Source organism: Podarcis gaigeae, assembly GCF_964106915.1.
Source record: "Podarcis gaigeae genome assembly, chromosome: 13".
In the NCBI taxonomy this organism is placed as follows: Eukaryota; Metazoa; Chordata; class Lepidosauria; order Squamata; family Lacertidae; genus Podarcis; species Podarcis gaigeae.
In genome coordinates, this window is record NC_139689.1 from 47,918,862 (window position 1) to 47,942,357 (window position 23,496).

A 23,496-nucleotide genomic window follows, 5' to 3' on the forward strand; every position below is an offset into this window, starting at 1 on the left:
CCTTGAACTGGCCCAACGTGACTAATAATGTCCACTTACCATGTTGCTGGTTCCTAAATATGTATAGTTTTAGAAATGGGGAACTTCACCCCACTTTATCCCGCATATAAGATGAGTGCTCAAAACATGCACTGAATTCGTCATACTATGGCCAGAATGATCAAACTTACACACATTTTAGGAAAGGAAGGAAAACAACAAAATTGGTCATGATTAACTGCTTTAGTGACACGGGTGGCGCTGTGGGTTAAACCACAGAGTCTAGGACTTGCCGATCAGAAGGTCAGTGGTTCGAATCTCCATGACGGGGTGAGCTCCCATTGCTTGGTCCCTGCTCCTGCCAACCTAGCAGTTTGAAAGCACATCAAAGTGCAAGTAGATAAATAGGTACCACTGCGGCGGGAAGGGGAACAGCGTTTCCGTGTGCTGCTCTGGTTCGCCAGAAGCGGCTTAGTCATGCTGGCCACATAACCCAGAATCGGTATGCCGGCTCCCTCGGCCAATAAAGCGAGATGAGCGCTGCAACCCCAGAGTCGGTCACGACTGGACCTAATGGTCAGGGGTCCCTTTACCTTTTAACTGTGCTAGGCTGAACAATTGCAATTACGGTAGTTGACTCTCAACTTGTGCAGGGGTTATGTTCCAGGATAGCATGTAAAGCTATTATTCTGTGTGGCCAATACAACCATTAAAAAACTAAAAAGCACAGCTCAGCACTTACTTACTACTTTCTTACTACAGACTCGACCTGCACTCTCCCAGGGTGAGTGTAATGGTGGGTGGGATTGCCAGTGGTTTACCCCTGCACTACTGCCCCATTTTTAAAATTTTATTTATTTATTTTCATGTTTTCAGCCAAGCGAGTAAGGATGTGAGTCTACCGTATTTGTGAGTCTACCGTATTTGTATTTGGAATTACCTTTTGAACTTTATTCAGGAACCTGCAAGGCTGGGTAAATACGACACACCAGTTTAGCATGGTGCACAAATTGGGCCAATGCATGCCAAGGTTTTTGAACACTTTCAGTATAAAGACAACATATAAATACTGTGTTTTGTTGGTCACACTAAGCTACCTGGTGGGCATCCATTGAAGTTGTGCCATGATCCCTCCATTATTTCTTAGTGCCTCCGGTTACAATCTCTGCAGTCTACGTTTGTAACATAATGATGGGAAGAGAATAAAATGCTGCAGGGTCATAGTGCTGATTGAAATGTCACCTGTGTCATCCCCAAAATAGAGATTGCAATGGCTTTTGACTGTGAGTGTAGGGTGTCAGTTCTGAGTTCCTGTGTAAGAAGGATGCATGGTGTTGTGTAAGGGTTCCATGTGATGTTATTTATAGAACTTGTCTCAGATGTCTTTCCATGGATAAATCAGCTGTCAAGAACTTTATACAGCTTATAGCAACAAGCGTAAGAATCCTGCACTCAGTGGCGTAGCGTGGAGGGTGCAGGGGGGGCCGGCCGCACCGGGCGCAACATCTAGGGGTTAGGGTTAGGGGGCGCAAATCTACGGGTTAGGGGGTGCAAATTACTTGCCTTGCCCCGGGTGCTGACAACCCACGCTACGCCACTGCCTGCACTACTTGGTCTGGTAAGCTATATGTAATTTACAAAGCACAAATATTTGGCTTTTTTTGTTTTGTTTTCCCCAGTTAAAAGTGTATGTTTTAAGTCTACACATTGTTTACTCTAAAGCAGTTGCTGCTGATTTCCTGCACATTTCCAAAGGAAAGAACTTCAAGGTTAGTAAGACATATGTGCAGAGAAACCATGCAAAAATTTCAGACCCACCACCTTATCATATCTAAGCATGTGTTCATGTTGGATTTAGCTGTTAAGGAAAGGAGATATCTAACTATGCATTTTGGTACCATTGCACCATCAATTGTTGAGGCTAAACTTAAAATAAGCGGAGAAAGCTGTAAATATCACCCATTTACAGGCTTAAATGTAGCAATTTTGAAATAGGGATTTCTAGAGAGCTAGCAGCAGGCAGCAAAAGACCCAGAATGAAATAACTTCATTGGTTCCTAATAAGTTTCCAAGTCAGGGTGGATAAAAATAAATGATTTTTTAAAAATTTAAATAGATTTTTTTTAAAAAAAAATTAAGTTGGATATTTAAAATAAAATGCTTTTGGAGGAAAAATCTTTCTAAAGATAGTTTTCCATTTAAGTTACATTGTAGTCCAAAGGCTATTCATCAGGAAATAAGGGTTTGTCTTAAGTTTTTCATGTGTGCTAAAACTCAGTCTAAGTGGGTTTTTTTTAAAACCCGTTTAACCACATCAGTTAACAAACATGGATACATATGCTCTAATGTTACTGTTTTAGTTAAGTAAATTGTTTAAATTGTTATTAAGGAAATGATTATTTTTCTCCTTCCAATAAAGTGCAGCAGAAAAGTTGTCCAAATATAAACAGTTAACTTATTAAACATCACAATAATTTCATAATTATCTGTCTATGTATTTCTAATAGTATAACCAAATCAGTAATTTTTGGTATAACTGTGAAAATTACTCTGAAAATTTATTATTCCAAAAATGAAACTTTCATCTGCTTGTAAATATTACGATTATTCCAGCAAAAATGAGTCTGTTAAAAAAAAAAAGTTTAAATCAAGTCTTACTGACTAGTGATTTAAATCAAGTCTTACTGACTAGTGATTTAAATTGATTTGATTTAAATCAAATCCACCCTGTTCCAAGTTATTCAGAGTGCTGGTCTGAATGTTCAAAACCCTTTGTGGTTTAAGGATCCAGGTATTAGAACTACCTTCTCCTGTTTCAATCTGTCTGTCCCCTGAAATTGTTGCCTGAGGCCTTTCTCTGGGTGCCCCGTACTGTCTGAAGTGTGGGGTGGTGACCTCAATTTTGGAGTGCCCTTCCTCAAGAAGGTCTGCCTAGAGGTCTTGTTACTATCGTTTAGCCACCATGCAAAAACGTTTCTGTTTTCCCAGGAGTTTAAGAACTGGTAATGTAAATCTTTTTAACTTGGAGTAATTTGATTTTTCAGCCTATTGGACTATTGCTGCTTTAGTTTATTTTCTTTCTCTCTCTTAGTTTATATGCTTTTTATTTGTTTTTAAATTGTATTTTTGTTTCTTACTATTCTGTTGGCTACCTTGGGGAGAAAAAGATATGTCGCAGGTGTGATATATAAATTATGTAAAAAAATTTCTACATGGTACAAATATCACAAGAAAAATTCAAAACTTTTATTTTAGTATCTTATGCGAAAACTGTCTTAACATTTATCTTGGGCTGAGTCATATTAAGTGGAAACAATATCTATTTGAGCTAATGTTCTCTGGGACCAATTCAGATCCATGTCTAGTTATTTGATAAATTTATTTCAAATAAAAGCCTATTTTGCTAGTACAGTGTGTTGGTGTAATTTTATCATGGGGTGAGGGTCCAAGGCTAAAATGGTATCTCTGTTCAGCCATCACAGTGCCAGATGTACAAAGCATAGTAAAAAGCCTGCCTTTACCATTAGGTTTCTGTCTTTATAACTGAATGAACAAATGGAAATAGAGTTTGTTTGTAGTTATACTGCAAAACAAGACCGCGATGGTTAAGAGTAAGTAATTGATCCTTGACCCTCTAGTTTTACTATCATCAAAGACCAAACCAAAATAAGGGAACATGCCAAACCACTCTGAATTCAAAAGCAGCATCTTTTGTTTTGTTTTGTTATGAGACAGCTGTCTGTTTCTTTAAGGTTTTGCTCTTTACAATATTTATTTATTTAACTAAATCCTTCCCCCCTGCTCTTCAGTGGGCGAGGGACCCTCCCAGAGTGCCTACTAAGTAAGACAGTTCATGCCCTTAAGGCTTATCATTTGAAAGGCATGACACCAAAGGAAAAGAGATTGGGAGGAAGGAGGGGGGAAACTAGTTGGGACATTGGGACACTAGTTCTTAGTCACATACCGTATTTTTCGCTCTATAACACACACCCGACCATAACACGCACGTAGTTTTTAGAGGAGGAAAACAAGAAAAAAAATATTCTAAACAAAATAGTGGATATATGATTTTTGTGGTTCATGCTGTGGCCACAGACATGTGATCTGACAGTGAGTTTGGAGTAGCCCAATGCAAAAATCCTGAGGATCTATGTGGATCCATGCTTTGTAACCACGGAGGAGGGAAGGCAGGGGAACCATGGATCCTCTGTTCACGACTGCAGCAGATCCCCCCCGCCACCCTCAGGCATTCGCTCCATAACACACACTGACATTTCCCCTTACTTTCTAGGATGAAAAAAGGGAGTGTTATGGTGCAAAAAATACAGTAATTTCCATAATGACCAATTGGACTGCGGAAAGTTCAAGGAGAGGAGGAGCTAAGTGTTAATGATCTGACAGCTAAGCGGGTAATGAGACCCTGCAGTTCCAACTCTGCCTCTAACCTGTTGGAATGGCTATAGAAAGCTATGTAATGTGATACTAGTTGTGAGCTGAGGAGGACTCTGCGCTCTTGTATTTTGGCACATCATTGAATGCTGCAGGCTTAAAGAAAGACAATCTTATAGTGGATCAAAATGGGATTGTTTTATATTGAAGATTCTTAACCAAATTGTAGTCACTTAATCTCACTGCATGCAGTGCTAATCATCTAGAGAGCTGGTTCCCTATAGTTCCCCATTACAAAGGAACCATTCCACAATGTCATCCATTCCTCTGCATGTAATGTTCTAAGTGTCAGCAAGTGGTTGCCATAACGTAAGCTCTTAAAGATGCCTCCTAAAATTACCTTCAACTACATTTTGTAGTTGTCATATAGCTTGATTTGTTTTCTTCCTTAGCATGCAATAAACTTCTGCTGAGTTAGGAGGACATTCTTCAGCAACTGTGGGAAGTGGTAAAATCGACTGTAATTCTGTTCATAGAAACTCTTGAGAACAGAAACTGGGGCTGGGAAGCTATACATGTGCACAGTTATGTGGGGTTCACTGTATTTCCCCCTTAAAATGTCAAAAGATTGATGCAAGACTCAAAAGACAAGAACTGCCCTTCTTTCTGGTGATGTTTCCTGTTTTGCTTCTTGAGATACAGGTATCATGAAGGGGAGCGCCTCTGGAACAAGTTGGAATAAAGAAGCACAAAATCAAGAAGCTGATTCAAGCGGTCATTAAACGCACTGGATGTTTTGGGGATCACACTCTGAGAGGAAATCGGCAAAGTGGAGACATATAACTCCAGTTATTGAGCAGGGACATCAGAATCTGTAACACACTGCACTTTTTAAAGTTGACTCTTCATCTCTTATAAATGGTGGCATTTTCCTTTGCTCTCTGGAAATTCCATTTATGCCTTCTGCACCGTTGTGTATTATCTGCCATTGCTTCAGGAAAAAAAACAGCTTCTACTCTTGTACCTTGGACAACTTGGTCAATGCAGTTTGCAAATCTCATTTTTATGAACATGCAAAATCCAGAGAGATCAATGCATCCCAAGTACAGATGGAATATGGACTTGTGCACATCTAGAGCATGTTGTGATCCAAATGATTAAATATACACCAAGAGTTGACAGAATACCCAATTGGCAATATTTTGCAAATGCAGTGCATGTCTTCAGAAATAGGTTTCATCCAAAATTCTATGGTGCATTTAAAACACTAGAAAAATGGCATTCGTAAACTGACCAGAAATCACTGAACGAAATTCCCCCCCCCCCCTTGTTATTTAAAAAGTTTGGAGGTAGTGAGTGCTCTCCATTGAACGTAACTTTGGATGGTGCCTTTCTTACACTGAACTAAAGGAGCAAAAGCTTATGTTGTTGGGGTCATCCAAACGATAACAGTTTAGCAACGTATAGGAAAAATTAAGGTTCTGTTGGAAGCTGAGAGTCATGCAAGGTTTGTTACACATACAAGCCTCCGTAATCTCTTTAACGCTGTGATCTAATGGCATTTTTGTGAAAGAAAGTTAATGTATTTCTTTGGAACTTTGAAGTGATGTGTGTTGGATAATTCTGCAAGTTGGAGTCTAGAGGGGGAGTTCTGTTAACACAATACAGTGCTCTTGTTTTATCTTAAATACTAAAAAAAACAACATTGTGGCATAGGCTTTTTGTGCACCAGACACCATGCCTTGAAGGATTGTGCCCAGTTGCAGATCTGCCTTTTCATCTGTTACATGATAGACTTGAGTCCGCACAAATTTTTGCCACAATAAACCTTGCAAGACTGGGCGTGAGCCAAGTTAGCAGGAGATAACTTTATTTTTGCTGATGAATGTCTGCATTTACTAGTTCTATGAGAACCTCTACCCTGCACTTCCAATAGACATGCATCACTCAGGGCAGCTTCCAACAATTAAAATCACAGCATCAAGGAAAATACAAAGGAGGCAGGAATAACAGATAAAAACATTATCTGCTTGGTGTGGAAAAGGCTGGCTTTACTATCCAGGTTGCAAGGGAGGGGTGTCATTTGGTCCCCAGAGCATAGTACAATTTCCTAGACCAGTTTGTGCTGCTAAGTATGTGGCAAGTACTGTATTATAGTACAAAACCTGTATCAGTTAAACAGACTTTGGGCTAAGAAGGTATGCTCTGCTTTCTCTTTTCCTTTAATAGGTTAGGTTAAGTAAGCAATGTTAAAAAGTTAAGACTATCAAGCCCAGAAACAAATAACTGCTGCTGCTTTTAACAGCTTCATAGAAGAAAAATACTCCGCCTTCCCTTCCCTTGAAAGTAACCTGCTTAAATAATCTGTCATCTTATTTAAATGTTACATTTATATCCCATGTTTCCTCCAAGGAGCTCATGGTGGTGTATATGATCCTCCTTTCCCAATTTGGTTTTCCAAAAAAACATGATAAGGTTGGTTAGGCTGAGAGAGGGAGACTGCACCAAGGTCACCTAGTGAACGCCATAGCTGAATTAGAGATTTGAACATGGATCTCTACTGTCCCTTACCATGTGTAGCAGGTGTAAAGGAATCTTTGGCCCTCCGCTCAACAACAAATCGCAGGATCTCTAGCCATTGGCCATAGTTGCGGGGCTGGGGATCCTGCAAATTTTATTCTAGCAGTATCTGGAGAGCCAATGGTTCCCCACACCTGATCAACAGGCTTGATGCCAAAATGGCCCACGTCACCTGCCATCATGCATACCTGTTCTGCCATACTTTAGAAGAAGTGCAATTTTCTGACCTTATCCTGTACTCCCTCTTTGTGTCAAAGAGCCAAGAGTCTTTGCTGGTCAACAGCCCTACATTGTATTGGGTCCCCCTGGTTCAGTTTAAAGAACATTGTTGGGCGATTGACTTTAATGAATTCTATAGAACTGAAACTCACTTGGTCTCTGCCTCTGCTGAATGTACCTGCTTCCAATGTAGGTTGTTGCAGTGACTCTGGAAAATGTAGTTGTGCCTGTTATAAATGTAGTAGGATCCTAGAACAGATGAGTCTGCCATAGGGATAGCAGCTGGATGCCATGGGACCAAATCTAGTCCTCCGAATTCCACTACCTGAAACCCTAGTTGCCAACCCAGCATGAAGAGATATATTCCCCGGCTCAGTCAGTGGGCACTTCACTGCTGTAATGTGTGTGTGGGAGGGAGAGGGTCAACAGTTTGCCCGACCATCCTCTTCTCAAAGATGCACTCCTATAAATTGATAGGTAACTTAGGGTATGGCTTTAAGCAGAGTGGCAGGATTCCTGCTGAAAGGTGCTGGGGCTGCATTTTAAATTATTCCACCACAAAACCCTGTTATTCCGCCTCCACCACTACCTCAGATGTTCTTATATATATTTCCAAAATTTACACACTGTTTGTTGCGTCATTCCTCATTATACTACCTTGAATATTTTTTTCCTAGAAATGCACAATAATAATGGAATATTTCTAATGTGAAAATGTCTTGTGTAACACATGTTTATTTTAGATATGTATTGAAATAAGTATGTATTTTCTGTAAATTTTGGTTGCTGTATTTGCTTTAGATTGGCATCAGTTTTTGAGTTCTACCTTTTGGCAGTTTCTGCCTTGAGAAACCTGTTTTATGCTGCATTATCAGAATATGCCTTCCTGATGTACTTTCCCATGTCTTGGGGTCTGATAATTACAAACTTCTGAAATATTTTCATTCCCTGTTTGCTCTTTGATATAAACGTTTGTTTTTATTTTGCTGTACATGTAGTAATTTTAGGGATAAAACTAAACCTTGATATCTGTTGTCTGTGGGAACTTTTTAGAGTCTTCCCACAATACTGCTATTAAAGGACTAAGTGGGTTCATGTGGCTGAAGTTTGTCTTGATTGGTTAGAATTAAACACATTCTTTTAAATCAAACAAATGTTCTTTTCTAGCAACATAGTCTCCTTTGATTGTTGGTTCTGTCACTGGATTTAATGACCAGATGGACGAGTTGAAGCTTGTGGGAATTTATAGCCTGAATAGGGCTTTCTCACTCTTTAAATGGGAGGATGACTTCATTTAGGGATTTAATGTTGGTAGTGGAAGGTTGAAAAATTGTTTTCAACTCTTGGCAGGCTGAAGCCGAAGATCTGTAGAAGAGTATCGTAAACTGCACCTGTGTCAAAAATACCATTATTAATGCACTGTCCTTCCAAGTGCTGGGTTGCAGCATTGCCTGAAGTTTGATGTGGAATCATCACTGCTGTTTCCTTTTCAAAGAGAGAGTATTTGTGTTATAATTCAGTCACAAAGGTGTGCCTCAGTACCACCTTGCAGCACTAACACACGATACTAGAGTCCATGCCTTAGCTGAGACTCTTGTGTGTCCTCCAGGATACAGTAGGGGGTTATTCCACTACAGTGGTACCTCGGGTTACATACGCTTCAGGTTACGGACTCCGCTAACCCAGAAATAGTGCTTCAGGCTAAGAACTTTGCTTCAGGATGAGAACAGAAATCGTGCTCTGGCGGTGCGACAGCAGCAGGAGGCCCCATTAGCTAAAGTGGTGCTTCAGGTTAAGAACAGTTTCAGGTTAAGAACGGACCTCTGGAATGAATGAAGTATGTAACCAGAGGTACCACTGTATATGTTGCAGAATTTCATGTGGTGGTGCAGAGGAAGGATACTGATGCATGATAACTCGTAGACAGTTTGCAACCTGATTTAATTGTAAAAGAATCTGTAGAAGATATAATAGTCACAGACAGTCCTGGGGCAGAGAGAAGAAAAAAGGAAAAACAGCCACATGTTTGAGGATTCCTATCCTATGTTGCGGGTAGGGTTGCAAGTGTGTCTCAGGTCTTGAAGCCTGCTGCCTGAAAATAATTGTATCGGTTATAGAGCTGAGCAGCAATACTATACAAATTCTCATGCACACACAAAAATTATGAATGTTGGTTTCGGTTTTCTTAAGCAATATATTGGAGCGAGATATAAACATCCTAGAGAAGAGAAAACACTTTCCACATGCAGGAAGGTGTCTTTGGTTGGATACTAAAAGAACAAATAGCCTTTTTGTTGCTTTTGTTTCTGCTATAGGTGTGCTCCAACTTGCAGTATGCGTGCTTTGGATTTATTATCCTAATTCTGTGTATAGAATGTGGTGCAGTTAAAGGCATGTCAAGGAATGTAGTATTTTTTGCTAAAATATTCAGTTCAATTTTGATGCACTAATTGTGTTGAGTAGTCCCTGGTCCATGAAAGTTTATGCTGCAAGCATATTTCTTGGTTTGTTTGTTTTTTGCTGTGAGAGACTAACATGGTTACCCCTCTGCTAATATGTACCTGATTATGATGCCAAGTTAACCCAGGAGCAATCAGTTTGTCTTGAAATGGCCACATGCTGCTTGTGAACGTCAAATGGTTAACCAAGATTTAAACTGGCATGATGTGTGTTAGGCCTACATATTCCCCATTTGCAATTTGAACTATGTCAGTTGTCATGCGCATTTTAATGGTATCATAATGGGATAAAATACTCTTATTTAATAAACAGCTCACTTAGATTTCCAAATCTAAAAATGAGTAAATGTGTTCACTCACTAGAATTCCCCTTTGTGCCCCAAAGCATTGAGACAGCTATGAAGCTCATGTAACTTTCATTTTATTTACCTATTATTGCATTTCCCCCCGCTTTTCCTCCAAGGAGCTCAAGGTGCCACATACATTTCTCCCTTTCCACATTTTATCCTCACAGCAACCCTGTGAGGTAGGTTTGGCTGAGGGATTGACTGTCCCAGGGTCACCCAGAGAGCCTCATGTCTATTGTATCACACTAGGATTTGTCACCACTGTGATTTAGCAATAACTTCAAAGACAAAGGCAGGTTTTTAAAAAAATAATCTGGTTTGCATGTGCATTCTAAACGTTTCCCTTTTATTAAATTAGAGTAATTCTGACTTAAATACTAATGTAATGTTTGCAACCACATGTCTAGACAAAATGTAAAAATGTGCATTTTCCTAGCCTTTTATTTCGTGCAATCCAATTAAAGCACTGAATTATTTTTCTGCATATGTAGTTTCGGTATACAACACTTGCTAAATATTGCTAGTCTGTGTGAACTGATTTTTTTTTCCCCTTAAAGAAACCCTAAACTGAGAGGCACAATCAACTGTCCCTTTTGTATTCATGCTTTGTGGGGAGGAGGTGGGGCGGATTGACAGGAGCTCTCTATAAATGAGCTCCATTTGGATTGGCTTAACTCAAGTAATCATGACGCTGCCCTGTGTTTCAGTAACCACCCTCGACAGAGTGTCCTGTTAAGAGGAGGCATATTTTCACCTTGAGTAGAAACTCTTGGTTGATGCTTATGAGTGTTGCCTTGTTTTGCAGTTCTCTCGGGAGTTTTATCTGGAGCTCGCTCTGTAAGTTGTAGAACAGTTCACTTTGCTTGAGATCTCTGCTCCTGAGGTGTGAATATGATAGGGTATCTATTTTAGACATAAGGAATGCATTTGTGACTAGCAAGGCAGTTACTTGAAGAATTAACTTTGCTTCTCTTTGAAACAGCTTCAAAGCATTGAGTAAGTTTTTAATAATGGGGTTTCCCCCCTCTTGATAAACTTTTGTAGAATTTTTAAAAATCGTACACCTTCTATGGAAGTAGAAAAGAATGAGAGGCCGTTCTATGACAGTTTTCTGATTCATGATGGGATGTACTCTCCCCTTTGTAAAAAGTACTTTATAGCATCTATTTTCAAGAAATAAATTGAGCTGAAAGGAGGCAGATAGGATCTTCTGTTTGGTTGAAAACTACCTTAACCTCAAGCATCACTGTCTTATTATTGGAAGTAAACTTTACTCTAGCAGAATACAAATATGTGTAGTATGTATCTGAAATATATAGTCTATAGTATGTGTAGTAAATGTGTTTGTACAGTAAATGAAATGGGTTTTATTCAGGGAAGATAGTTTTTACTGCCAGGTTTTTTCCTAATAAATGATAGTCTTTCTGTAGCTGAAGGTAACAGACGCCAGCATGAGTTTTTGAAATGCAACATACCAGTGCTTGTCGTGCAGGATGGCTTACAATTAAGCAAGCTATATAAGGATGTGTAGGGAAAGTTGGAATTGGTTGGTGAAGTAACCCTTTTATATAACTGATATTTATTAGGCATTATTTCCTTCCTGGAGTATAAATCTTTCATCCTCCTTGGTCTTATTGCAAGCTTTGTGCATGTAATTTTAGAACCATGTAGGGATGTAATTTGCCTAGAACTATTTTAATTATCCTGCCTGCCATAACAGGGTCTGTTAAATTTTAAATACTTGTATGACTTTAACCTGTGGGAGGGAAAAAGCCATCTTATCCAACTGGTCTGTGCCTGGCGTTACAAGCCAGGTTTGATATTTTATTAAGTATTGTAAATTAACTATGTTATGTAAGAGGAGTGTGTGTATATGTGTGTACACCCCCAAGCAAACAAAAAGAATTGCTTGCAAGTTGCTATGAAATAATCTGTTGTTGTAAACTAAACCCCAAACCCCATGTTATTATCAATTAGAAACAAGCTTTGTCTTTGTGGCTCAATTTGATTGTTTTATAGGAAGCTCTATATGGTTGTGGTTAGTAGTACAATCCTGCTGGGCTTTCCATTTTGAAGAGGAGGATGTGTGCAAATTTTGTAACATTTGCCTCTTTTGCTTTTAAGCAGAAAAAATGTTTTTCCATGGGTTTCTACATACCAATTTTAGATGGATTCCCATGGGTAAGGTGAGGTCCATATTAAGGAAAACAAATATTTGCTGGTTGGCAAATATTCCTCTGTCACTAGTCCATAATAGTCCATAATTCCTCTGTCACTAGTCCATAATAAACGCCCAAGTGATCTGTTGCCGCTTAGGTTTACATGGGGTAAAGTTCAGAGTTCTTTCAGGGCAAGTGCCTTCTGACCTATATTGTACGGGTTGAGTTGCATCTGAGTCTTTCTTAAATGCTGGCAAAGTACTGGCAGTAATTAATCTGCCACATGTAAACAAGCTCCGTAAGTCAGCAGGGTTTGCCCTGGATTCCATCACAGAGGAAATCTAAGGATAACCCATTAGAATTCCCTTTAAAGTTCCTTATTTCCATTTGTGTACACTATTCTGCTGTTGGCTGGGAATAAATTGCAGTTTCCTTGGAGTTTGAACTTGGCTCTGCAAGTGTCCTGCTTGACCCCTCACCTTTGTTTTCTGTGATAGCCTTCCCCTTGGATATACTATTTGGCTGGGTAGAAGGGTATAAAGTGTTTTTACAAGTCTCTACTACAAATCTGCTTTTTGGGATTGGGCGTTTCACTGTACAATAAAGGGCCTACTCTACTTGGCTTCTGTTTGTAAAACCATCAAGGCTTGGCACTTGCTTAATATTTTCTGATTTTGGAGATTATTATTTATTTGAGTAGTGTTTTGAGTAGAGCGCTTTACAAAATATTAGCTTAGTCTCTGCCCAAATATTTCTAATCTAACACAAACAGAAAGCAAACGGATTAGTTTGAACGGTATACAGAGCAAGCCTTGCTAATTGATGGAAACTCATCCTTTCTTTAGTTCGGTAAATCTGCAAACTAGGGGGTGTTAAATCTGGACTAGGAGGTGGGATGGAATGACGGTACCAGACCAAGACTACCCTTTTCATTGACCTGCAGAGCAATATATTGGCTGGAAAAAAACCTGCAAAGTATTTCCATAAAACCTAATTAAGTTTTCTATTTCATAAACTCTATTGAGGAACCCTGTTATTCAGAAGGCAATGAGATTTTGAGTCCCATGGGTAATACCACTTGTGCCTTTGTATGAGTGTGAAGAATAGTCCCCCTGAAAATATTTCACACAGTCTTTCAAATAATTTATGTAGTGTCTTAATGAGATGTTGTTGATGTGAAGTTGGTATTTAAAGTCAAGAAATTTGGGACATTTATTGTAGTTTACTCTCAAGGCTTCTGTCTTTTGTGAAGATATGCCTGGAACAACAACAACAACATATTTTATAGCACGATCATAGTGCATTTTTAAGTAGCAAGAGAGATCCCTGGAGTGAAAAGCTTTCAGTAAGAAATTTGAAGTGATAGATAATATTTGGAATCGGGTGGTAAAGGTAAAGGTAAAGGTACCCCTGCCCGTACGGGCCAGTCTTGACAGACTCTGGGGTTGTGCGCCCATCTCACTCAAGAGGCCAGGGGCCAGCGCTGTCCGGAGACACTTCCGGGTCACTGGCGAGCCAGAGCCGCACACGGAAACGCCGTTTACCTTCCCGCTGGTAAGCGGTCCCTATTTATCTACTTGCACCCGGAGGTGCTTTCGAACTGCTAGGTTGGCAGGCAGGAATCGGGTGGAGGAGAGGGTAAATGTGCTGAAGACTTTATGGATAACGTGGGCACTTAGAATGGGTTTGAAAGAAGACAGAAGGCATTGTTTAGATATTCAAGAAAGCCATTCTAGCCAAAAGGGGCAACAAGGGAGAAACTAGGCATCTAAGGATTTTTTGAGACCTTCAGATGGCTGAGGGTGGTGAAGGTGGAGGAGAAAAGGAAATTGTTTTGGGATGGGGGAAAATGATTTTTAGTTATTGTAATAAATCAGAGTCAAAGACTAGGATACAAGAGCAAAGAGAATGGGATTAGGGGCATAGCTATGGAGGTTTTTGAAGCCAAGAATGAGGAGTTTATGCTGGGTTTGGAGCAGACATGGACCTGCTGAAGGCGCATCATGTGATCAGAACAATGAGTGAGCTAAATGGTTTTGGTGGCAAAGTTCTGGATAGAAGTGAAGAGGCTGAAGTGTGACCGTGGAAGACAAGATGAGAAGTTACTAGTGTGAGAACTAGAGTTTTTATCGGGGGGACAAAGAGAAAGGGGTTTATTTTTGCTTTTGTTGTAAAGTGGCATGTTATGGTGCTGAGCTGAATGTGAATGCCAAAGGAGAGGGATGATAGTGGATAGTGATGCTGTTGGTGGTTATAGAAAATAAATGAGGAGTGGAGGTCTTGGGAGGAAAGACGACGGAGGTTAATTCTCAACCCTCACTGTGTTTGACACCGTGATTAAATATTAAGCAGAAATAACAGACAGGTAGGCAGAGTTCTGAGATAGAGGAGGGAGTTCTGATGTGGAGGTAGGTGTCATAAACACATAGGGCTGGAGTGCTTATTTCAGACCATGGCCCACATTCTCATCTGGACAACTTTCCAGGAGCCACATGGCATTGGTGGGTGGCACCAAAGCCAAAAAATGTAAATTTTAGCATTGTACCATAGGTTAGTCTCTACCCACCATCCGGGCAACCAAGAAACACTGCCAAAATTCAAGGACCACATTTCAGCCAGGCAAAAACACTTAAGGGGTGTGCGAAGCAGGGCTGTTATGGGAAAATGGGTGTGACTGAGAAAGGGGAGTGGCCTATGTAGAGTCCTGATGGTCAGACGGAGAGTATGGAGGGTCACATTTGCTCCCTCCCACCTGAGGTTCCCCACCCTTGATATAGTTGATATTGAAAGTTTTGGTATGAGATGAGGTCACTAAGGGGAGAGTATATGCGGAGGTCACAACAGACCATGATGGAGAGGGGGAAAGCAAAGGAAGAGCTTCCCTTCCCTGTGGAAAAGTTGAATGAGCAATTGCGTCAACAGGAAGAGAAGCGGCTGAGGGGAGTCATGGAAACCTAGGGCATGAAGTGAGTCATGCAAGAGAGAACCATCAGTTGTTCCATAGGCTGCAAAGATAGTTGCCAGTGAGGAGATCATCAGTGAAGGGCTGATCTACTGGTATGCTGAGGGCAGAAGTCAGATGTTATGGGGTCAAGAGAAGCTGTGGTAGAGAGAGTTGACAGTAGGTGTAAGTGATGCATCCCAGGAGTTTAGAGATAAAGAACACAAGAGAAGTTGAGCAGTAGCTGCAGAGGCAGGTTGGGTCAAGGGGGTGTCCTTTTTGGAGAGGGTGGAAAGTGTTAGTGTGTCTAAATGCAGAAGGGAAGGAATGTGCTGATGAGATGGGGCGGGAGGCAGAGAAAAGTGGTATATTTATTTATTTTATTAAATTTGTATACAGCCCTTCATCCGAAGATCTCAGGTCAGTTCACAGTGTATTTGATTGAGGAGGAATAATGGGAGGAGGTAGATAGAATCAAAGGGGAAGATAACAGCGGAATAATGAACTAGATGGGAGGAAAGAGAAAAGGAAAGAGAGTTAGATAGGGGGTTATTTTATTTTTATCAGGCAAACCCTTCAATGTGGAGGGAGGGCATGAAGTCCTAGTAGGACTTCAAAGGATGGAAGAGGTGCTGAAGACTCCTAGAGTTGGTGTGCATCATAGCAGTACAGTGGTACTTCAGGTTACATACGCTTCAGGTTATACACTCCGCTAACCCAGAAATAGTGCTTCAGGCTAAGAACTTTGCTTCTGGATAAGAACAGAAATCGTGCTCCGGTGGCGCGGCGGCAGCAGGAGGCCCCATTAGCTAAAGTGGTGCTTCAGGTTAAGAACAGTTTCAGGTTAAGAACAGACCTCCGGAACGAATTAAGTACTTAACCCGAGGTACCACTGTATGCTTGATGAGTCATATGGCAAGCAGAAAGGAGAGGATGACTTTTAAAATGGACAAAACTGCTCAGCTGTTTGATTCTCTCCCAGAGGCATTCAGCTGCATGAGAGCAGGAACACTGGGCCTGAAGAGAGGCAAGAGGGCTGAGGATTAGAGGCGTGAATACTTCGTTAGTGGAGAAGTACAAATGAGAGAGGGCAAACAGGCACAAGTTGGGTGAGTGGGTGAAAATTGCAGATTCTGAGGAGCAGATAGAAGAGAGCGAGGACTAGATCTGAGAGGGCTCTGAATGAATAGACTGCAGGCTGGGAGGAAAGTAAGGATGGAAATGTGGTTTGGGAAGAGACTGCACAGTGTTAAGGGTGCTGTGGTTAGACCAAGAATTCCACAGCTGAGGGATAGACTGAGAATTGTTCTTGGTGATGACAAAGTAGCATTTTTAATGTTAAAATGTCCCAGAAAGAGACTGTAAGTGGAAACTCAAATGCTTTGGTTTTGAAGTGTTGTGGCTTTAGTGGCTGACCATAAACTCAAATGTTAGAAAACCTAATAGAAGTGAAAAAATATGTCTACTTATCACAGTGCTGGCATCTGTTACAGTAATGCAAACACCAGATATTGTTTGCCAAATGCATGCTGATTAGCTGCAAAGCCTCACCTTGTGTTTCAGTATATTTCTTTGTGTAGAATATTTTGCCTCTTCTGAATTTTTGGTTGCCTTTGTTTTGAATATAATTCCTGGAGGTCGTCTCTCCCCCCCCCCCCAGTAGTTGCCAAATTGTATGTCAAGTTCTAGCAATCATAACTGCCAAGCACAAAATAATTATGGCTTTTATGTTTTTGATTTAAAATGAAATAAAATTGATTTTTAGCAGGGTCTTATTATATTGTTGCCTTTTTGAAAGCACTCGTGGTGCTTCCTAAAACCACTGCAACAATATAAACCATCTAGCCTTTTGGTCATTAGGTAAATGGTCACTTATTAGATACTGTCCTCGCTTGGGAGCTGTAGCTGTAAGGTATGAATGGATAACAGTTTTCAGCGAAACTGTGAGCACACACTTGTGTAGTGAAGACGATAATTTGTTCCATAAGCTTTTCCATTAAGGCAAATTCCCCTTGATACTATTGATTGATGTCAGATTAACTTCCATTCACAACTCCAGGAGAGTGATCTCTGTGACATGGAAGTGCATTGTGTATGATCCAGGACTTTGTGTGGATGCAAGGCACTGTCAGTGGTGTAAACTTATGCCAACAATAGCCAAATAGGTTTTTAAAAAGGAGGATCAGGGGTGTGCGCCCTAGGCATGTTTTGTGACTGCCACAGGTCCAATTGCGACCACGTGGAGATCTCTGAATGCCAGGTTGGTGGCTGACGTCTGTATTTGGCTGGCCCCTCTAGCTTTCTTAAGCAGGTAAGCAGAAGAGCTTTTATTTATTGCATTTATATCTCACCTTTTTATTCAAAGAGTAAATGGTTCACCTCAGTTAATCCCTACAGAGACCCTGTGAGGTAGATTAAGAGGCTGTGACTAGCTCAAGGTCACCCAGTGAACTTCATGACTGAGTAGGGATTTGAACCCTGATTTCCCAGGGATTTGAACCCTGATTTCTAGAGTCCTTGTGCTATGAGGCAGCTATATACATAAAGTAGGTAAATAAATATGCAGCAAGCCAAATGTCACTTAGAGAAGAATCTGAAGTAATTTCCTTGAAGCTTAAATGTGTTTTATTCTGGATTGTTTTATTATTTGATGTTTTAATGTGCTGTAAACCACTTTGAGGTTTTTTCTTTAAAATATTAATTGGCATAGAACAGAAATCAACAACAATAATAAAATCCACTGGAGAAAAATTGGCAACTAGATTTTTTTTGTGGTGACCATAACCCAGGTTTACGGTGCCATTTGGCGATTAGCTTATAATATCTGAGTTTCTAACACTGAATGTGTACCTCCACATGAATCCTTGGGCCACCTCAAACCATACATTCACACCCCCAGGAGAGTGTTTGTGCATATTTTTGTAATTAATTGGTGTGTGCCCATTTACGTACTTGTCAGCCTTTTGCACTCAAAAGAAAGTATTGGGTTGGTCTTAAATTGATGCCATCTCATCCTGGATGTATGATTTGTGATAGGCCCAAGTTTACTGTGACTATGTGAGGTGCACACCTCAGTTCCTAATTCTTTTTGACATACTAGAGCTATGCAGAATTTTGCTCCCAAAGCATTGGACCAGGCACAATTCACTCCTATCTCTTGGAGGTGAGGATATGTAATTTGGGTGGCTTAATGATTATTTTGGGGGTCACACCTCAATTCCTAATTCCTTTCTACATATTTTAACTATTGTTGATATAGTATAATATATTAGTTAGCATTATTGAAACATACCATAAATTTGACATAAGTTGTATGGATGTAGGTGCCATGGTTCTCAGTTCTGTAGGTCAGCAGCTATTTTGGAAAATGGCTCTCACAGACTTTTGCCAACCTGCAGATGATGTCATCTCAATTGTTTTCATTGCAAACGATGTCTGCTGTGCCCTCCAAGTAGATACTGCTGTCAGTAATGATTTTCCTATAGAATTCAATTACAAGGACAACAGGAACACAGCAAAGTGTTTCACTTGAACTACCTTGAACCAGTTTCATTTGGCCTCTTCAGATTTGCTTACGATTTGATCTTGTTGGTGACTTTATCTCTGTCATACATCTCTTAATTCATTCTAATCCGAATCCTTGAACAGTTCCTCCTCTTGTGGATGATAGAAAAGCTGATGTTCAAGGACAAGAGCATTGTGCTCTCAATTTTTAAACTATGAACCCAGCAGTGAAATCTAGACTATGTAGCAATATTGCAGGGAAGGAAAGGTTGTGGGTTGAGAGAAATGGGAGAGATTGCCATTATCATACTTACTGTGATTGAGCCAGTTGTAAAGAAGAGTTGCATCAGTAGATAACTTGCATAAATTGCAGATGTCCGTATCAATGCAACTACAGGAAAAATATGAGTCATTGAATCAAAGTCTTTTGTAATAGAGTATACCTAAGGGCACTCCAGATTCCCTTAAAAGATATTGAGAGGTTAATGCTGTTAGAGCAGTATGTGGTTATAAATACGCTACTGTACTTGTAGGTTGACTCAGTAGGAGTTCCCTTAGCCCCTGGACTAACCCAACACATATCTTCTAAAATCAAGCAAGCAGGATGATACCATTGCAGGTTGAGAAAGTTTTAATTGAGTAGTTATCTGCAAATTGTTGTAGGCAATTTCAGATCTTGGCAGGAATTCTCTAAATATATCCAACTCAGGATTATTAAAGGTAGATCTTATGTAACGTAAGGTAAATGACCATTTGTACTGTGATTTTTGACCTCAGAGCAAAAACTTCATTTTTGAGCCATCATGACACAGGTTTTATTGGGTTACTCTGAAGTATGTTTACCTCTTGTATTAATCAGAGGATACATATTAATTGTTGCTTAGCACTCATTATACCTTTGGTCTCTTTTTTTCTTCGTTACATTACATGGTTCATCTTTGTGGCCCATATTGGAATTGAGCAAGTGGATTTGGGGTAATGGAAATGGGTCTTACTGTGGATGCTTCCCTAGAAGGTGGGGTTGTTTACTGTACTGGCATCTTACTCACTGGGAAATAGAAAAAGAATGTGCTCTGTTCATCAGTGTTCTGGAATTGAGAGCAGTAAACAATGCAGAGACGTACAGTTAACTACAGGCAATTCCACCAGCAGATTATTACAGTAGATCAAAGTGAATACTATACACCACAGTGTAGTGAAGTGATAGCGATTGATTGACGTGTCATCCTGAGGGAAGTGACTTTGTGACATCTGGTTGACCCATTCCGGTTCTTTTTTGTTAAGTCATCCTGAGGTGAAGTCTGTGCATTAGGAAGGATGTTTCTTCAGTGCTTGTGTGTGCAACAGTGTTGTAACTTAACAAGCCAGTTGAACCTTACTTTAACATGCCTAAATCCTCTCATTTGATCTGAATCCCAAGTACATTGTGTAGACATAAGAATTCTAGAATATAACCACCATGGAGTAGTGGTTAGGGAACGTTAGGGCTAGGATGTGGGAGATCAAGGTTCAAATCCACACTTGGCAATGAGCCCCTCTCTATGTCCATCCTTACCTCACAGAGGTGTTGGAGGAAGGGGGTGGGATATAAATTAAATAAACACATTTATAAATATGTCATCCATACCCAAGCATCCATTGTGCCTACTGAATGTGTTTCTTTCCTATCTCTCCATTGGGTTGAACATATGTCTCCTGCACTTGCATTACTGAGTAAAGATCAGCTGACTACTTAGCAAATCTTCTAACACTCTGGGTAAATTTGTCCCTAGCAGCTGAATACCATATTTTTTGCTCTATAAGACTCACTTTTTCCCTCCTAAAAAAGTAAGGGGAAATGTGTGTGCGTCTTATGGAGCGAATGCAGGCTGCACAGCTATCCCAGAAGCCAGAACAGCAAGAGGGATTGCTGCTTTCACTGCGCAGCGATCCCTCTTGCTGTTCTGGCTTCTGAGAGTCAGAATATTTTTTTTCTTGTTTTCCTCCTCCAAAAACTAGGTGCGTCTTGTGGTCTGGTGCGTCTTATAGCGCGAAAAATACGGTACATGACAGACATGAAAGAAACAGTGAAAAGTCTGTCTTATGACTGTTGTTACTCACACCAATGCATCGCTGTATCAATAATATGCTTCAATAATTATGACTGCCCATATAGCCAGTGTTAGCAACTGAGATATGAAAGGTAGGAGCCAAATGGCACCTTAAACCTAGGTTATGGGCGCAACAATGGAATGTCTAGACACGCTTTTTTATAACAAGAATACAAAGCTGAAAATGAATGAACTGCAGCTAAAATATTATGTTCAATTTTTTACATGGTCTGGTCCTTCCCCTGCCCACCCCCCTAATATTCTTAAGAGGGTCTCTTCTCCAGTCTTCAAAGAGTAGCTGGAAGTGGGGAGGCAGAAAAAGCTTCTCCTTTCCTTCCACTCTGCAGTTTTAATCTGAAATCTCAGGCGCAGTACTGTGCCCAGAACTCAGAAACTGCTCGCGTTAATGGAATTCCCTTTCGCAAAATGCACCTAGAACAATGGGATTTTCGAACACTGCATATAGCATCTAATATATCTGAGGCACATGACCTATGCACAACACTTAGCTTATGTATACAAAACAGCACAGAAATAGGGTAAGGAGGCAAAGTTTGTGAAGTAAAGGTAAAACAGAACACTTCTCATCTTATGCAGTAGTCTGGTAGCTTAGTGTTGTATTCAGAAGGCAGTGGCATGAATTTTAACGACCACTCTTTCCATCCTTTCCACTTAAAAATACTAGAAACATTGTGTACCTTGATGTACAAATGGTGTTCCTCTGTTGCAGCTTAGGAGCTGCTCAAAATTCTTTGTGAACATATGAAGCTGTCTTTTTCTGAGTCCAGCTAGCTTAGTACTGTTCATTGGGTGACAGTGGTGCTCCAGGACAAGAGATTATTATTATTATTAAATTTCTATGGTGCTGTGGTCTAAACCACTGAGCTTCTTGGGCTTGCTGATCAGAAGGTCAGCAGTTTGAATCCCCGCAACAGGGTGAGCTCCCATTGCTTGGCCCCAGCTCCTGCCAACCTAGCAGTTCAAAAGCATGCCAGTGCGAGGATATAAATAGGTACCACTGCAACGGGAAGGTGAACGGCGTTTCCATGCACTCTGGCACTCGTCACAGTCCTCCGTGCACCAGTAGCAGTTTAGTCATGCTGGCCACATAACCCGGAAAACTGTCTGTGGATAAGCACTGGCTCCCTCGGCCTGAAAGCGAGATGAGCGCCACAACCCCATAGTTGCCTTTGACTGGACTTAACCGTCTAGGGGTCCTTTACCTTTTTACCTTTTTACCTGCCCTTCATTTGAGGATCACAGGGCGGTTTACAGTATATGAACACAAAAATATACAACATAATAACAAAACAATAACGTCCCCACAGTTCAAAAGGCCATAGATTGTTTAATTAGCCAAAGGTCTGGGAGAAAAGGGATGTTTTTGTCTGGTGCCCAAATATCTGTAATGTAGGCTCCAGGCGAGCCTCCCTGGGGAGAGTACATTCCACAGACAGAGATCCACTGCAGAAAACACACGTACTTGTGTTGCTGCCCTTCAGACCTTTCATGGATACACAAAGAAGGACCTCAGATGATTATCACAGGGTCTGGGACAGTTAATATGGGGAAAGGCATTCCTTGAGGTGTTGTGGCTCTGAGCTGTTCCAGGCTTTATAGGTCACAACCAGCATATTGAATTGGGCCTGGAAACTAATTGGCAGTCATTGCAGTCGGTCCAAGATTAGTGTTATGTGTTCAAGCCATCTTGCCCTGGTGAGCAAACTGGCTGCTTAATTTTGCACCAGCTGAAGTTTCCAAACTTTCAGAGGCAGCCGTCCACATATAACATGTTGCAACAATGCATTAATGTCTGTTTCAGTGCTTCTACCTTAGATACCAGGAATTTTAACTAGGAGATTTTTGCATCACCCTCATCAAGCTTTCTTAGTTGCTTTACATAAGCATTTCAGAGCAATTTACAAATATAGTAAAATATGCAATGTCACTCATGACAAGCAAAGGAAAAAAGCAGAGCACAGTAATCAAATCATAAAACAATCATTCCAGCCCCTAACATAGGCATTACCATAGCAGATGGCCAAAGTTAGATTGAGAGATGGAAAGATATCACCAACTGCTTCAAAGAAAAGTTTAACACTTGGGAGAAGAAAATGTTGGTGCCGAGTGAGCTTCCCTGGGGAGACCATTCTGTGGGTGGAGGCTGGTTCCTTGTGATCACCCTCCAGACAACTGCCTGCCCCTCATTCTGACTTCAGGACATGGGCAGGCTCATATAAGGGCCGGGAAGGTATTGAGGTCCTGAGTCATCTAAGGCTTTATAGGTGAAAAGTACTACTTGGTCATAGAGCTCTGAAGCCAGGCTATGCCCATCCATATTGGACCACCAACTGAAGCTATTGGAAGGTGCTCCATGCCGTTTAGACCACTTGTGTCTCCATTGACAGTGATGGATCAAAGGGTATATCTGTGCATCTGATCTTTCAGGGGAAATGCAACCCTAAAGAGGCTGCATGCCACCTGTCCAGATCAAGGAACTGTTCTCTAACCATCTGTCTTGTCTGGATTGAGCCTCAGTTTTGGGCTGTCATCCAGTTCATTGCCACAACCAGACACCTGTTCAGCATGCGCTCTGCTACACCTGCTGAAGATTTAAATGGAGCCGTGTGTCACCAGCTTACTGATGACAACACACTCAAACAGTCTGGGTGATCTCACCCAGCAGTTTCATGTATATTTAAATAGCATGGGGGATAAGACTTGAACCTTGTGGAATGCCATACTGAAGGCTCCATAAAACCAGGCAAAAATCACCCACGATCACCTTCTGAAGCTGGTTGCCTAAGTAGGAGCAGAGCAATCACTCCC

General features: G+C 40.8%; 1 protein-coding gene and 1 long non-coding RNA gene across 14 annotated transcripts in view; one reads left to right on the forward strand and one right to left on the reverse strand.

The window, feature by feature from the left end:
* Positions 1 to 23,496, forward strand: part of SLC20A2 (solute carrier family 20 member 2) — an 88,936-nt gene that overhangs the window by 16,809 nt on the left and 48,631 nt on the right. For 2 of the 13 annotated variants that reach the window (XM_083709386.1, XM_083709387.1), the window contains exon 1: positions 10,480 to 10,810. The exons of 8 other annotated variants lie outside the window; for them this stretch is intronic. The gene's annotated coding sequence lies outside the window, so the exon portion shown is untranslated. Of the gene's footprint in view, positions 1 to 10,479; positions 10,970 to 23,496 lie in introns of those variants that run through there. 3 more of the 13 variants (XM_083709388.1, XM_083709384.1, XM_083709385.1) reach the window with 3 other exon arrangements.
* Positions 10,762 to 20,429, reverse strand: LOC310830295. The gene is made up of 4 exons (XR_014557553.1): positions 19,573 to 20,429; positions 18,892 to 18,968; positions 18,466 to 18,552; positions 10,762 to 10,851 (listed from the first exon to the last, which is right to left on the reverse strand). It is a non-coding gene; the product is annotated as an uncharacterized lncRNA (long non-coding RNA).